The sequence below is a fragment of the Medicago sativa genome, chromosome 1 (assembly GCF_051527215.1).
Source record: "Medicago sativa cultivar Bolivia chromosome 1, Bolivia_mono, whole genome shotgun sequence".
NCBI classification, from domain to species: domain Eukaryota; kingdom Viridiplantae; phylum Streptophyta; class Magnoliopsida; order Fabales; family Fabaceae; genus Medicago; species Medicago sativa.
In genome coordinates this window covers 35,428,709-35,445,391 of record NC_140749.1, presented here as the reverse complement: position 1 = coordinate 35,445,391, position 16,683 = coordinate 35,428,709, and the positions used below count along the sequence as shown (strand labels likewise).

The window sequence follows — 16,683 nt, the reverse complement described above, 5'->3', positions numbered from 1 at the left end:
TGTTAAAATTCAAAACGACGATTAAAAAGGAACGGAGGGAGTATTAAATACCACGACCAACGAAAGGCCACACAGTGTAGGACATGGGCACCATAAAAGACACAACTGGCAGACCAAAAGGAACACACAGATTTTGCACCACTTATTTGGGAATACTATGCCAATTGAACAACACGAATTTAACACCTAAACTGGAGATTTTGTCATTACAATTCCTCTCAGTGGGCAACAGCTAGGAAAGCAAATAGCAGCAAAAGCAGAAAGGAAAGCCCTGTCAAACCACATCTAAAGCTGTTATAATTTTGACCAACGACCATAACACAACACTATGATTTGTAAAAAAACAGTAACATCCTCATGTGAAGCAACAGCAGCAATAATATAAATTATGCACACTACACTCTATAAAAAAGATCATCCTCCCCACACATTCTTCACTCCAATTATAAACAATTTGTTCACAGTACAAAAATTGGGTAAGTTTTTTCTCATCTACATTACTTTGTATTTATTTTCTTCCTAGTTACCATTATCAACATCGAAGAAGTGGGCGCATACAACGTAGGAATTATCATGGTTTGCATCTTACCACTGTTAGGCCTTGCATGGATCGTTACTATTTGTTTCGAAAGACAAATGTAGTAAGGTTGTGCCTGGCCTCTTGTAATTTCAGCAACTAAATGAGGTAATTAGGTCATGTTTGGGATTCAAAACAGTTCGTTTGCTTCAAAGTGGGATGCTGATTTTGATCTCATGTCTCATGCTTCATCGTAAGACAACCCATAAGATCAAATCGAAGTCAACATGTTGCTCGCATGGTTGCATTCAAGTATGGTCATTAATCTTTAAATTAAACCTTCCAACTATATTGTAATATCATATATCACTTAGTTAAGATAGGACCTTATGTCATTTTGTTACAATTGTTGATCAGTAGTTTTAACTATATTTCAGCTGGAAAACAAAGTAGTTTTAACAATTGTTGATCAGTAGTTTTAACATTATTGTTGCTCAAAAATTTAAGTTTCGAAATGTTCGACGGAAAAGAACATTTAAGGTTCTTAATCAAACATATGAAAATGGGTTGGGGTTCTGGAGAGGGATAAAAATGAAAAAAAATAAAATTGAAAAAAAAGATGGTCTTGTAGTTTGGAGGTAGTGGTAGGAATAAGGATGTAAACTGCGAGATGTACAAAAAGTGTAGTAATTAAATTGAGGTAATCAGAGCTTCCTGATAAGGTAGAACTCGGGAGGTTCTTTCCATTTAGGTGCAGCAATCAAGGAACCATGGATTTTGACAAAGCTAGTAACAGAAGTAGGAAATGGATAGGAAGAGCATGGTAGGTAGGACATGTAAATTGGATAAATAATTACACTAATAAAATTTCCCTATGTCAATGTGAAATAAAAGAAAAAAAATGGACTTTAAAACGAATTACATAATGCACTTAACCAAATAAATATTAAATTACAGTGATTAAATTACATTGATTGAATTGCATTCTTCCAATGTATAGTGTTTGACAACCCTTATTTTCCAAATGTTGATAAGATCTAATTCAATAATTATTAGTGCTTGAACCTAATTAATGTTAATAACCAAATAGACCATATAACTCTTATATTTAGTGAGGTGTTCCACCATGGATATAGGGCAATTTAAAGATTTTCATAGTACTTGGATTTTTTATATATGGAAGGATATCAGGAAAGGATGCATATGTAGGTCAAAAACTCTTAGCCTAATAATTTGCTAATAACTTCACGATTACATTATAACTAATGAAAGATTGCAATTAAAATAGTAAATTAAAAATTTCCAAAAAAAAATAACAAATTAATATCAACATGGAAAACAAAGTAGCCGAATTTCCTTGGAATAAAAAACACAACTTATATATACACATCAGAATGCAACAACACATAATAATTAAGCTTAAATCTTAATAGACAAATAGGTAAAAACACTTAGCAAACTATAAGGACATTACCTATCTGGTGAATAAATCTGATAGATAAGGGATCTAGAACTACATAATAATGATCAACCTTGAGAGCCTATCTCAAAACTTTATTCATAATCTTTATTACACATTACCACTATGGGTTGTCTTCAACACTTCTACCATCGTCCATAACATTTGAGCTGTAACCAAGACACCATATAGCATCCCCATACACACAAAGGTAACGCAATAACAACCTCCAAACAAAGGACATCATCATAAACAGTCCGCATCCCATAAATCTATATCTTTCGAAAAACTTCTTCGTACACCATATTTATAGTAGAAGTTGACGGCTATCCATCATCACCAAGCTCTAATATCTTCAATCGCCGTCTACTTTTCACGCGAGATACCGCCACATACAATTGCCCGTGAGTAAACACAGGTCTAGGAAGATAGAGACCCACGTGCGACAATGTTTGACCTTGAATCTTGTTGATAGTCTTCGCAAAACATAGACCCAGTGGAAATTGCCTCCTCTGAAAAGTAATTGACTCATTAGCATCCGATGAAATTAAATTCATCCTAGTGATGTATACTCTTACATTACTATGAGAACCGTTGACAACCTGCGCACAAATGACATTTTTTCTCAACGATACAACAGTCAATCGCGTACCATTGCATAGTTCAGACGCAACATCAATATTTCTATGCAACTTTACAAGAACACCCACTTTTAAAACCAACATGTGGTTAGCCATACCAGAACACTTGATGTCATTCAGGAATTCTATCGTAATCCATCAATGATCAATACCCACATCGTCGTCTCACTTGCATACAATATCATAACTCAAGTACTCCCTCTCCTCCGCTGGCATCAAATCAATAACAAAATCATTGACCTTCTCAACTATCTCAAGACTAGGTGCCAAAATAGCCCGATCTTGGAAAAACATCGGATCTTGCATACTTTCAAGCAAATTAGGGTAGGTCGAACCAACAATATTCACTAGATGATTTCTAGAACTTCTCACACAAAAATCGTCGGGAATCTGAATCAAAGCCTCACCATCCCTCACCTCTCCCAACTTACCATCACCAGTATCAAGAATCCACTTTGAAAACTCTCTTAATGAACAATCATCATTGTCATTTGAAGAATTTTCCTTAGCTTTAAAACTTTACATCCTCGCCATAACAAAGATGAGTTAATCACAGCATGAACAATATCTGCGTGACCACCCTTCGGAACAACGGGGAGGATTTGGCGAAAGTCTTCCCTAAACACTGTAGTTTTACCACCAAATGGTAAATTAAAGGAACCTTTATCAAACGTGTTCATTATATCACGCATAGTCCTGTCAAAGGCCTCAAAAGCCATCCTATTAATCATCAGAGCCTCATCCCATATAATCAAACTCATCATAGCCAATAGCTCAACTTTTTTGCTTTCTCTATCTATTCTACAACATGATTCCTCAACCAAAACCAACGGAATTGCAAACTGGGAATGAGCAGTCCGGCCACCAGGTAGAAGCAAAAAGGTGATTCCACTTGAAGCAACATTGAGCACAATCTTACATTCAAAACGAATGCGAAATGAAAGAGTGTTCCATAAATAGGTCATACCAGTAAGGGTGGGAATAGGCCAGGCCAGGCCAGACTTTGATAGGCATGTGCCTGGCCTACTAAAATATTTACAAGCCTCAGCCTGGCCTATGGCCTATCATAGACCGTTTTTCTTAGCCTGACCTATTTAAAAGCCTGGAATGACTTAAAAGCCTATTTACATGCCTACTTTACATAAAGACCATCAAATAGTTCATTTGGCCTACTAAACAGGCCTTAAAGCCTACTTAAAAGCCTATTTCACTCCAAGTAAATTTTAACTAGATTAAAGCCTACTTAAAAGCCTATAACAACAAAGCCTATTAAGGGACTAATAGATAGCGAAAAAGATGTTTATATTTTTAATGTGCAATTATTTTAATATAAAAAAAAACATTTTTTAATAAATAAGTATTAATAGGCCAGCCTATTAGGCTTAACAGGCTTTTATGGAAGCCTAAGCCTGGCTTATTGAATTAAACTGGCTTTCTAAAAAGCCTAAGCCTAAGCCTATCTATTAAACAGGCCAGGCCAGGCTAAGCCAAAACAGGCCAGGCCGTAGGCCCCTGTAGGCCGGCCTGGCCTATTCCCAACCCTACTTACCAGTACCACCGAAGCCATCGACAAAAAACATCCCTCCCAAATTTTTTTCAACATTTACAATGCGGTGATAAGCAGCCAACTGATCTTCATTCAAATTGACATACAGATCATTGTGCTTCGATAGCATCTCAGACACTTCATATGACAATTCATTAGCCAACAACATGTTATCGAAGGGAACAATAACATGAGACTCAATCTCAAGCATGCGATCAAAATCTTCAAGTGATTTACCATTCAAGCGTAAGAATCTGCCACTCTCAACCAAGCAAAGCTGCTACAAATCATCATTAGAAATGACCAAATCTGCAAAAGGAATCGAAAGAAACATACTTTAATAATTTAGAAAATATATCATGACATACTTAAACATCAATACCATAGATATCTTTAACATGTCCACTCAACAACTCTAAACTGGATTATTGAGCGAACGTTGTCGATCATACAAAATTCCATCAACCAAAGTTTCCCAGGTCTTCTCCCAAACATTCGTCGGATCACTCAACGAAGATCCCATCAACAACTCAGCGAAAGTTTTTCGTGTTGGTACTGTAAGCCCTAATAGCCAATCTATATTGATTGGGTTTGGCTTTGTATCATGATATTGATATAAATATATATTGTGAAAATATAAATTATAAGGCGTTTCTTTATTGATTTTGTTTTGTTTCAAAATAATAAAGTCCCTAGAATAGTTAGTCCGTTTAATGGAACATTAAGTATAACTTAATTGTGGGACCTCGTTAAACATAAGGAAACTATTCTAAAAGTATCCGTAGTCAAGATTTATTGAGAAGTGGGATATCATTAAAGCATAGAGACTATTATGTGGGTAGACTGATGATCACATCTCACAGATTATGGATAAAGAGTTATCAAGTCTTCACATAAATATAAATATTAGGAGTAATATTTATATTGGATTGACCCGCCATGAGAATACTACATAGTAAGTTATGCAATTGTCATAAGATATTCTCACAATGATAATAGTGTATATCGCTCTTAGTCCAGAAACCACTATGATCCCTAGATGTGGACTCAAGTGCTTTGTTGCCATTCTAACGTTGTCTGTAAAAGGATAACCATAACGTTAGTTGATGGGTACTTGATGAAGCATGCTGAGGGACATGAGTGTCCTAGATGGGATTTGTCCCTCCTCATAAACAGGAGATATATCTTTAGGCCTCTTGATGAAATATGACTGTAAAATTGCATGGCCATGCCGAACTAAGTCAATATAAGATATTGGACTTATTCGTTATTCAGTATATTTCGGAATCAAGAAATATAAACATTGATCTATACAAGGGTGACAATATCTATGCCTTGGGAACAATAAAGATATCGAGACAAAGGAGTAATTGTACACATAAGTATTATCATGGAAAGGTTTCGTCAGATCACTTGACATTCTTGTCACTTGGGTAGCAATGATGTGTTGCTAGATACCACTCATTGTTTATAATATTCAATATTAGATTTAATATTATTGCCAACGTGACTAGAACCTATAGGGTCACGCACAAAGAACAATCAAAAGAGAGATATATCAGTATGACTTATATAAGGGGTGCATTTAGTAAATAGCGCTAATTAGTTAGCAAAATTACTAAACTCGTTGTTGGGCTTACTGAAGTCAAATAGTGACTTCTGACTTGCAGAGCACACTAGAAGTTCTATAAATAGAACTCTAGTGCTGAAGTTTTTGGTTACAAGTTTTGGAGCAACCCTTTCTTCTCTGCACTTCTGATTCCTTGGCTAGCACCGAGTTTTGGAGGAGCACTGTTCGTGTGGACTAACTAGAGGCATCACTGCTTTGCTTTGCTCGTGGTCAGAAACAATTCTACTACAAAGGTTCTGCTCTTCAAGAGGTAAACACATGAATCCTTAAATTGTTTAAGCATGTGTTTGATTTGTGATTAATGATTTAATCAAGATCCGTTTCAATGGGATTTCTTCCGCAAAGAGGATTAAAATTTTGAAAAACTCCTCTTAAAATCCCTTCATTCCGAACATAAGACCCGAAGCAAAGAACAACTATTTCGTTAATAGCATCAATGAACTCCCTATCATCAGATAACAACCCTAAAGCGCACATTTTTCGCGGTAGGTATCGAACACTTGCCCATCAACCGTTCTTATATCCTCAAAGCTCGTGCAACCAACTTGAACATTCGACAAAGGCCTCATGTAGTATAACTCACGCGTGCTAGGTGGAATAAAAGTTAATCTTCCCATACGATTGCTTGTGTCACATACGAACTTCGTCGAAAATTTTGTATAAGTTAGACCCCTCCCAGCAACATATTTCTTGTTAGCTTCCATCCACGCAAGAAACATTGTATTTTTGTTCTTGTCTCCAACACCCTTTCTAAATTAGAGTTCTCTTTAAAAACAACCCTCTGCTCACCCTTGAGATGAAATGTCAAACGTTCTACTGGAGGCCACCTCCTTTGGATATCAAACTTGAAAATTCTCCACCTTGAATCACATGGGGATAGATACCGACAACCACAATATTGCTGAATCTCATCAATCCACTCCTCATCATTTGCCTTCAAAGTAGCGGTGACTCTATCAACACCCTTTGTTATATACTTAAAAAGATACTTAATGCAATTTGACCTATTACAGTACTCAGTGTTGACATGTGCATTATACCTCATTATAAGGGTAGGGTTATATGGCACAACATTGCAATTATTCAACTCCACATGCTTCTTCACAACTTTGTAACCAAGGTCTCTACGTTGATAAACAGGATATCCCCTCTCATCAAAAGAAGTTCGAGAAACGAATTTTTTTGGATAAAATTTTGAACAACATCGATCTTTCATGCAAGGAGAGTTAGGTCTAGCAAAATCACATGGACGATGAATCATGAAACTCGTAACTGATGCATATAATCTAGGGTAAATTTTTTGATCAGGCAACTGTTGGAACAAAATGTGTTTAACAATGAACCTTAAAGAGTTTTGATGATAACAAGGTATTAAAAATTGTAAATTGGACTAGCTAATATTTGTTCAAGTGTACAGGACCACAGTTAAAAAGTTACATCATTGATTGGTTCTGAATGAGCAAATAAAGAGCAAAAGAAAATGAAGCTTAGATGATTCTGAAGGCAAAGCGCTCCTGAAGTCAAGCTGCTCCTGAAGAAATAGCGCTCCTGAAGAAAGGCTGCTCCTGAAGAATAGTGCTTCTGAAGACAAGAGGTCCAGAAGCCACCTCATCAGAAGCTGCATCATCAGAAGCTGCCTCATCAGAAGTCATTTCACCAGAAGCTGAAGATCAACTGGATTTGCAAAACATTCAAAGATTGAAGAATCTACATTGCAAAAGCTGTCTATTGGTTTCGAAAACACAGCAGAAAATCAGTGGAACATTGCAACGGTCATTTCAAAGGTGTTTGAAGGCATGTGCTTGCAATTTGGACGAAAGCGTTGACATTGTACTATTGTACGAATTGTACAACCACGTTCTCCACTACTCTGTTTTGTGTCCACGCTACAAGACAAGAAAACAGCTCCAGAATACGGTCTCGCCTACATATATGTTCCTTTGGATAAGGAATGGATTTCAAATTGGTTCTTCATAGGACAACAACAACCAAATCAGGCAAAAGATCATTGGTGAAAGATCAAGCTTCAACAACGACTCTTTGGTGTGCTGGCAATTTCACAACGTCTCTTTCACACCTCTATATAAAGGAATGAAGACCTAAAGATTTGGTAATGCAAGAACGCTGAACGAAAGACTCATAACATTTTTACAAGTGCCAAATCTCTGCTGAAATTGTTCTGCATTCACTTAGAATTTCTGTGTCTCAAAGTCATATCTTAGAAATTCTTAAGTCCATGGAGTCTGTATCTGATTTGTATTGTGAGCACCTCTGATTGTATATCAAGTGTTCAACCTTAAACAATTTTCTGTGTAATTTTGTTTAGTTAGGAAGTCTCTTGCAGTTGTGCTTGAGCAGGAAGTCTCTTGATTGTGTTCTTGAGCAAAGGAAGTCTCTAGCTTGTGTGCTTGAGCAAAGGAAGTCTCTTGCTTGTGTGCTTGAGCATTTGTAATCAGATATTACTCATAGTGAAATCTCCTTGGAAGTGCAAGGGGGACTGGACTACTTCCGGATTGTGGAAGGAACCAGTATAATTGCTTTGTGTCGTTCTTCTTCTCTCTCTCTGTTTTATTCCGCTGCATTTAGATTCTGATTATCACTTCAGAAGCTGTCTCACTTAGCTTCTGATCAGTGTGTTCAGTTTTTAGGAGAAACGAAGAATTTTTAAAAACACAATTCAACCCCCCCTTCTTGTGTTTTTCTCACCTTCAATTGGTATCAGAGCCTTGGTCTGTTGTGTAACACTTAACCGTGCAACAGTCAAAGATCTGAGAAAAACATGTCTACTCCTCCTCCTTCTGGTTCTGATGATACTAGCTATAAACATGTCTCACATGATTATAGTGACAGTAAGAAATCCAGTGTTGGAAAGATTCCAAAATTCAATGGAGATGCTGAAGAGTTCTCTTGGTGGAAGACCAACTTTTACAGTTACATCATGAGCCTGGATGAAGAATTATGGGATATTCTGGAAGATGGTGTTGGTGATTTAGTCCTTGATGAAGAAGGAGCTGCTGTGGATAGAAAGAAACATACTCCAGAACTGAGGAAACTTTACAAGAAGCATCATATTATCAGAGGAGCTCTTGTCACTGCCATACCCAAAGCAGAATACATGAAGATGAGTAACAAATCCACTGCTAAAGCTATGTTTGCTTCTCTCTGTTCAAATTATGAAGGGAGCAAGAAGGTCAAAGAGGCAAAGGCTCTTCTGCTCGTACATCAGTATGAGTTATTCAAGATGACGGATAATGAAACTATTGAGGAAATGTACTCAAGGTTTCAAACCTTAGTTTCTGGGCTACAGATTCTAAAGAAGAGCTATGTTGCTTCTGATCATGTAAGCAAGATACTCAGAAGCTTACCTGCCAGATGGAGACCAAAAGTGACTGCCATTGAGGAAGCTAAAGATTTAAACACTTTAAGTGTCGAAGATCTTGTTAGTTCTCTCAAAGTTCATGAGTTAAGTCTTAATGAACATGAGTCTACTAAGAAGAGTAAATCAATAGCTCTTCCATCCAAAGGCAAGTCATCAAAAGCTCTCAAAGTGGTTGAATCTGAAGAGGAAGAACAGTCAAGTTCAGATTCTGAACCAGATGCTGCTGAAATGGCCATGCTCTCAAACAGACTTCAATATCTGGCCAAGAAGAACAGAAAGTTTCTCTCCAGAAGAGGTAACTCCAGAAGCTCAAAGAAAGAAGATCAGAAGGGATGCTTCAACTGTAAGAAGCCTGGACACTTCATTGCTGAATGCCCTGATCTTCAAAGAGAAAAGTCAAAGGACAGGTCAAAGAGGTCTACATTCAAACCAAGCAAATTCAAGAAGCAGATTAAGCAGAGTTTAATGGCAACCTGGGATGATTTGGGTAGTGAATCTGGATCTGATAAAGAGGAAGCTGATGAAGATGCAAAGGTAGCTGTTGGGTTGGTAGCAACAGCAACTTCAGAAGCTGGATCAGATTCAGACTCAGAAGATGAAAACGAGGTATATTCCAAAATTTCCAGAGATGAACTTGTTAAGTCACTTAAAGAACTTCTTACACATTTTGAAGTAAGAACCAATGAGTTGAAGGATTTAAAAGAAAAATATGCTGATTTGGTACAACAGCAAAAATCAACTCTATTGGATCTGAAAGCTTCTGAACAAGGACTTAGGGGCTTTGACTTCATGTGTAAAACATATGAAGATCAGCTCAGGTTCTTATGTCAGAAGCTACAAGAAAAGTGTAATGAAAAACCTTTAAGTAACCATGAAATTGCTCTTGAAGATTTTATTATATCTGGCATTGACAGAAGCAGAGTAGCTTCTATGATTTATAGCATTTACAAGAACAATGGCAGAGGAATTGGTTTTCCAGAAGTGAAACTTGAGAAAACCAATCTAAAATCTTGTTGTGAATGCATCAAGGAAGGTCTGAAAACATTCTTTGTACCAGAAGGGGCTGAGTTGGAAACTGTTGTTCAATCAGAACCTGAAACTTCTAGTTCTAAGGCTAAGATTACCTCAAAGCCAAAGAACTCTAAGTCAAAGGCTATGATCAAATCTGATTCCAAGACTTCAAAGGTTAGGATCCTAAAAAGATCAGAACCTATTCCTCAGAGTCTGGTGAAACCAAAATCTGGGGTTCTGAAGTCTAAGTTTCAGAAGAAGACAGTTACTGCTTCTAAAGTACCAAAACCTAAGGTGATGGTTAATCAGAAGCAACCCAACTCACAGCACAAGGTACAAGAAGTGAAGAGTAAAGCCTTAAGTACTAACCTTCCAGGACCCATAGAACAATGGGTACCTAAATCTAAAAATGTCAATGATGCAGGTATGTCTAAGAGCAGTGCCAAAGCAAAGATCATGGTACCTAGACAGCGGTTGCTCAAGACACATGACAGGAGACAAGTCCATGTTCCTCAGCCTAACAATGAAAGAGGGAGGAAATGTGAAATTTGGAGGCAACCAGTCAGGCAAGATCATAGGTACAGGAACTATTGGTAATTCCTCTACCTCAATTAATAATGTATGGTTGGTAGATGGTCTTGAACATAACCTTTTGAGCATTAGTCAATTTTGTGATAATGGTTATGATGTGCTTTTTGAAAAACCCAACTGTACAGTAATCAACAAGGAAGACAAATCCATTGTGTTCAAGGGAAAGAGAGTTGACAATGTCTATAAAATCAATTTTTCTGAACTGGCTGATCAGAAGGTGATTTGCCTACTATCAGTGAATGATAAGAAATGGATGTGGCACAGAAGGTTGGGACATGCTAACTGGAGGTTAATCTCTAAGCTTAGTAAGTTACAACTTGTGAAAGGGCTACCAGACATTGACTATCATTCAGATGCACTCTGTGGTGCATGTCAGAGAGGGAAAATTGTGAAATCATCTTTTAAAACCAAAGACATTGTTTCAACCTCAAGACCTTTAGAATTACTCCATATTGATTTATTTGGACCAGTGAGTACTGCATCCTTATATGGAAGTAAATACGGATTAGTCATTGTTGATGATTACAGCAGATGGACTTGGGTGAAATTCATAAAGAGTAAAGATGTTGTGTGTGATGTATTCAGTAGCTTCTGCACTCAAATTCAATCTGAAAAAGAATCAAAAATTTTGAAAGTCAGAAGTGATCATGGTGGAGAATTTGAAAATGAGCCATTTGAAGCTTTTTGTGAAAAACATGGAATTTTCCATGAATTCTCTTCTCCTAGAACACCACAACAAAATGGGGTTGTAGAGAGAAAGAATAGAACTTTACAAGAAATGGCCAGAACCATGATTCATGAAAACAGTTTACCAAAACATTTTTGGGCAGAAGCAGTGAATACAGCATGCTATGTTCAAAACAGGATCTATATCAGACCTATTTTGGAGAAAACAGCATATGAACTCTTTAAAGGAAGAAAACCCAATATCTCTTACTTTCATCAATTTGGATGTACATGTTACATTCTGAACAACAAGCTCTACCTAAAGAAATTTGATGCCAAGGCCCAAAGAGGAATCTTTTTAGGTTACTCTGAAAGGTCAATGGCATACAAAGTGTATAATTCAGAAACACTCTGTGTTGAAGAATCTATGCACGTTAAATTTGATGACAAGGAGCTTGAAGATAAAACTTCAAAGCAAGGTGAAAGTTTTGCAGAGATACAGGTTCCTGAAGCTACTCCAGAACCTGATCAGATAGCTGAGTCTGAAGATAGTCCAGAAGCTGAACCCACATCAGAAGCGCAAGATGAAGCTGCTTCTGATGAAGCACAAGATGGCTCACATCAAGAAGATCCTCCCAGAAACACATTCAAACACAAGTCTTCACATCCTGAGGAGCTAATCGTTGGAAACAAAGATAGTCCAAGAAGAACTAGATCACATTTCAGACAAGTAGAGTCAATGATTGGACTAATCTCAATGATTGAACCTACAACAGTTGATGAAGCACTTTCAGATGATGGATGGATCCTAGCTATGCAAGAAGAGTTGAATCAATTTCAAAGAAATGATGTGTGGGATCTGGTACCCAAACCTCAACACAAGAACATTATTGGAACAAAATGGGTATTCAGAAACAAGCTGAATGAGCAAGGTGAAGTAACAAGAAACAAAGTCAGGCTTGTTGCACAAGGGTATAGTCAACAAGAAGGCATTGATTACACTGAAACGTTTGCTCCAGTTGCAAGATTGGAAGCAATCAGGTTACTTCTTTCCTATGCAGTTAATCATGGCATAATATTATATCAAATGGATGTCAAGAGTGCATTTCTAAATAGTGTCATAGAAGAAGAAGTGTATGTCAAACAACCTCCTGGATTTGAGGATATTAAATATCCTGACCATGTTTTTAAACTGAAGAAATCACTATATGGCTTGAAACAAGCTCCCAGAGCTTGGTATGATAGACTAAGTAATTTCTTAATCAAGAATGATTTTAAAAGAGGACAGGTTGATACTACACTCTTCAGAAGGACCCTTGGGAAAGATATTCTTGTTGTGCAAATATATGTTGATGATATAATATTTGGTTCTACTAATGCATCTCTTTGCAAGGAATTTTCTGAGTTAATGCAGGATGAATTTGAAATGAGCATGATGGGAGATCTGAAGTTCTTCCTTGGCATTCAAATCAATCAATGCAAAGATGGAGTCTATGTTCATCAATCAAAGTACACAAAGGAGCTGATATATCTCTGGCAAGTGCACCAAATACTATCGAAGTAGTAAAAATATCGATCCCACGAGGACTGTTTTTAACTTCAATAATTCAATTGCGTTATATAATTAGGATGTATAAAAGTTATTTTTGGTTTGCCACTAGGCAGTAGATTTGGTTTGATTTTACGAAATCAAATAAAAGAAGTAAAGATTTGATTAAGAAAATATGAGAGAAAGATGAGATCAGATCCTTCGAATCCTCTAAGTTCCCCTAATTGGTCTACTGCACCTATTTGTTATGAATCCTCTTCTAATTTACGATGATTAACAAAATAGCCCTAATCAATCCCTTGAGTTAGGACCCTCTTCTTAAACTACAGCCCCTAATTCCTTAGGTGGTCTAATAATTCTTGAAGGTTTTACCGAACGTTAACCTATTATCACTAACAAACGATTATCTATTCCTAGACTAACCCTGTTTATTAGAACAATTCAATTAGGTCTAAGTCGAAAGCCATGGTCAGTGGTCGTTCGTTCTCACGAAATCAAGTTATATGTGATCAAGATATAAAAAGCATTAAGAACAATTGAATTGAATAAACTAGAATTGAATTCATAAACAAAATAGAGTTTCACAGCAACATGTGTCAATTAGGGTTACAAAGATTCATCTTGGATCTAATCTCTAAGAGATTTAGCTACTCATAATCGAGTTTACAAATAGCATAATCAATGAAATAATTAAAACATACATGAATTGGTAAAAGGATGAAGAAATCGCCCTTCTAGCCGTCTCTGATGTCTCAAAATCGCACTTTGCTCTCCAAAATCGTAACCCTTGTTCTTCAGATTGAGTGTAGTATTTATAGAAGTCATGGGCCTGACCCATCAAAATCGCGCCGCGCCTTGTTAATTGGCGTGCCGCGATTTCCCCTTTACAGGAAGTGCGTATTTTTGCTTCAAAAATCGCAGCACGGCTTGAAATTGGCGTGGCGCGATTTCCTTCGAACAGACTTCAAATTTTAAGCTTTTTGCACTCCAGAACAGTAAAAATTGCATGAGAACTCTATCAAAATGTCACAATAAGTCCCTAATATTACGTAATGACAGAATGTCATCACAACCCCAAACTTAAACCATTCCTTGTCCTCAAGGAATTTGCTTGCAACAGTGACAAACGACAGTAAAATAACAGTTACCTGACAAAACGATAGTACCCAAAAGTTCATTCTCCTTCTAGCTAAAGATGAGCTAGTTTGACTTGTTCGCATCCACCAGTTCACAACTCCACGCATCAATATGAAATAGGGTTCTACCAGTCGACATGCAGGTCTACATATTACCATACGCTTGAAAAGTTTCTAAACATCAATCAAAGTCAATATCATTACACACTTTTGAGGTCTTTAGGGTTATAACGGGGCTTAGGTGAAAGGTGGGATATATTTGGATAAGTAGGCTACACAAAATTTGAGTTAGGCATTCCTACGGAAGTTAAAGCACAAAATTCATTCCTTCATTCATTCACCTTGTGGAAATACAATCAATGCAAAGGTACTAGAGAACATTTTTAACATTTAGGGACACTCGAGTTTGAAGTTACTCGGATTTTAGATGTTTTGTCCCTTTTTCATCATTCAATTTTTTTTTTTTGATACACATTTTTAACATTTAGGGACACTCGAGTTTGAAGTTACTCGGATTTTAGATGTTTTGTCCCTTTTTCATCATTCAATTTCTAGAAATTTTTTTGATACACCATTTTTGTGTGTATTTTGCATGTCAATTTCATATTTCTTTCATTTTTGTTCTCTAATTCTCTAGTACCCCCACCCCAAACTTAGTTGGTTGCAAATTCCAATAGCAACCCCAAACTTAATTTTTAGCAACATTCTACAATGCCTTAACTCAGAAAATACATTAAGGGACAAGTCCTAAAAGTTTCTAGGCTTGTAATGTAGTTTGTCACCGAACAAAAAGTTCTAATCCTACCGGCTCACAATTGGTTAAGAAAGGATAAATTTAACAAATTAAAACAGGGTAGGCTTCAAAAAGGCTCACAGGACCAAGCACTTTTGCCTCAGTGTGTAATTGACAGAGACCAATCAATAATAGAGAAACAATGCAAGTTCTAGAAATGTAGTCGCATGGAAAACTAATCTAAATATAAGTAAATTGAAAAACAAGATTTGGCAATGAACCTTATGGCTGAGATTTCTGGGAGTATGTGACTACCTAGCAACGCCGTACACTTCGCCTTTGAATCAAGTCACCCCTCCTTTAGAACTTTTGGAACACCGTTTCATCAAACAACTGTTACTAAACTGGAATAGGTCACATGAAACAAAACAAATTCATTAATAATAAACAAGTGCAGGAGCAATTACAATAGGGAAGTAAGTTCAATGGACTTCGACATTAAAAAGAAAATAAAAAGAAAATACACCAAAAGAAAAATGACTGAAAAATAAAATACAAAGCAGAAAATGCTAATCCATCAGTAGATCAGCCCATGTCCTGATCATCATCCGAGTGTCCAGCCCCCGGTGTCCTCAATCCTTCAAAGATGCCATCCCCTTGATCTTGCTCGGTGGTATTGAAATCATCAGTGATTTCCCTCCTCATGCGCAGCCCATACTCTTCTTGATGTGTAAAATATTGCTCCATGCGCTCACGGGAGCCTCCAAACCTCTCATAAGACCCACTAATCGGACCCATATGCAATTGAGCCTCCGCAGCAAACGCAGCTGAGAACCTAGGACGGTTCACCCACAGCTGGTCCGAAGTCTCATTCATCCAATTAGCTTGCACATGCATGAATTCCTCAAGCTTTGGGTGAAGGGGAGCATAACCCCCTTGGCTACTACTCCCTCCTTGCTCCATTTGTTGTTGCCTCGCTGCCTCCCTCTCTCTCTCCTTCATATAGCCCTCATATTTCTTCATAAATCCATCCATTACCGAGTCGGTGATTGGCTTCATATTGCTTGTGTTGAGATCACTATCATAAGCCGGCACCAACTCTTGCTCACACAACCAATTAATTAGACTCCCATGCCCCAATTGTGTGGTGTTTCCGGTTGCTAGATCATGAAGACTATTGGCCAAGAGGCGGCCAATATCTATAGGGTGCTCCTTGATGATGGCATAGGCAGCAAGCACCCTCTTGAGAGGAATTTCAGAAGTGCAAGATGCACTCTCAAGAGTCTGGACCACATAAGACACCCATGCCTTGGGTACCGGCAGCATCTCCGCATAAGTAAGCATCCGGGACTTTTTCCAAGTCGACCCAGGCCTACACATGGTGGTGATGATCTCATCAAAGGTATCCTCCGTAATAGCAAATCTCTCCCTCCTCAATTTTTTAACCCAACACTCCTCCGGTGCTTGAACATTCAGCCATGCGTTGAGAGCATCCGGGCTGAAATCAATGTACTTTCCTCGAACAAAAGATTGAAAGGGTGTATCGGACACCCTTGCATTTGCAAAGAATTCGACGATCACCGTTTTGTTGTTTGCTTCGTCGATCATATCATTCAACCTCGTCCACCCCCTCCTTCGTAATTCAGACTCAAAGAAAGGATATTTCACAAGCTTTGTGAAATCAAACTTCCTCTCCCCTATGACCTCGAAACTCTTCATAGATTGATGGAACTCTTGGGCTTGGTCATTGATGAAATGGATGGCGTTTTCGGGTGGTTCGGATGCGGCACGAGGGCGTTTGGATTTGCTTGTGGATGGTTTGGGG

General features: G+C 37.6%; 1 pseudogene; it reads right to left on the bottom strand.

Moving 5' to 3' along the window:
* Positions 1–2,248: 2,248 nt before the first annotated feature.
* The window catches only part of LOC146954593 (uncharacterized), a 48,211-nt pseudogene continuing 33,776 nt past the window's right edge, over positions 2,249–16,683 (bottom strand).